The 804-nt window shown below is 33.6% G+C and overlaps 1 protein-coding gene across 1 annotated transcript in view; it reads left to right on the forward strand.

Annotated features, from left to right (window-relative positions):
* LOC106879778 (substance-K receptor) overlaps window positions 1-804 on the forward strand; it is a 317,536-nt gene that overhangs the window by 94,991 nt on the left and 221,741 nt on the right. The gene's annotated exons all lie outside the window — the stretch shown is intronic.

Consider the following 804-nt stretch of genomic DNA (forward strand, 5'->3'; position numbering starts at 1 on the left):
AAACAGCTGTTATGTCATTTGCCAACAGTTGGCAAATGACATGAATGTTAATATATAACACCCATATCATCATTCTTGAGAGAATAATGGTATCAATAAAATGAAAAGACTCAAAAATTAGAAATGTCCATTACATACGGATTAGGTTCTTCTAGAAATAGAAACTTGAAGCGAAAATTCCGGTATGACTTTACTCCGTGAAACTTTTTCATTACGTTCACCCCCCCCCCCACGATACTGGTTGTGAAATGAAGAAAACATACCGTCAAATATTTGTATAAATAGAACATTGTAGAAAATCTCGTAAAGGTATTGTACAAAATTAAGAGGTTTTTAAATCTATTCATTATTCCGTCTAAGTAAGCAATAATTATACAATCCACTTCGTTATAATTATTAGCTAATGTCTAGTTGAACCAACTATACACCTGAGCCAATGCTAATCACATTTTTGACGATAATTATTCCAACTTCAATTGAGAGTCGTCTTCATAGCGGTGAAGGCGTTTATTCCAACGGAATAGAAAGACACTGGAAATGTAAGTTGTCAATCGCGCAAACCGTGACACTTATCAAAAAATAAAACAGGAGAAAACAGTTATGTTAGAATTACACCATGAAGAGAATAGGAAGTCAGTGAGGGAGACTACTGGGTTTAATCGTCCGTTAAAAAATTTATTTAAATTAGAAACGTTTTGAAACTTACTGAAAATATATTGTCAGTTTAAAGAATTCATTAGCATTCTTATGGCATGATAATTTCTGTCTCTCTACACCCCCCCACTACATACACACATACCCTCT

Source organism: Octopus bimaculoides, chromosome 2 (genome assembly GCF_001194135.2).
Source record: "Octopus bimaculoides isolate UCB-OBI-ISO-001 chromosome 2, ASM119413v2, whole genome shotgun sequence".
In the NCBI taxonomy this organism is placed as follows: domain Eukaryota; kingdom Metazoa; phylum Mollusca; class Cephalopoda; order Octopoda; family Octopodidae; genus Octopus; species Octopus bimaculoides.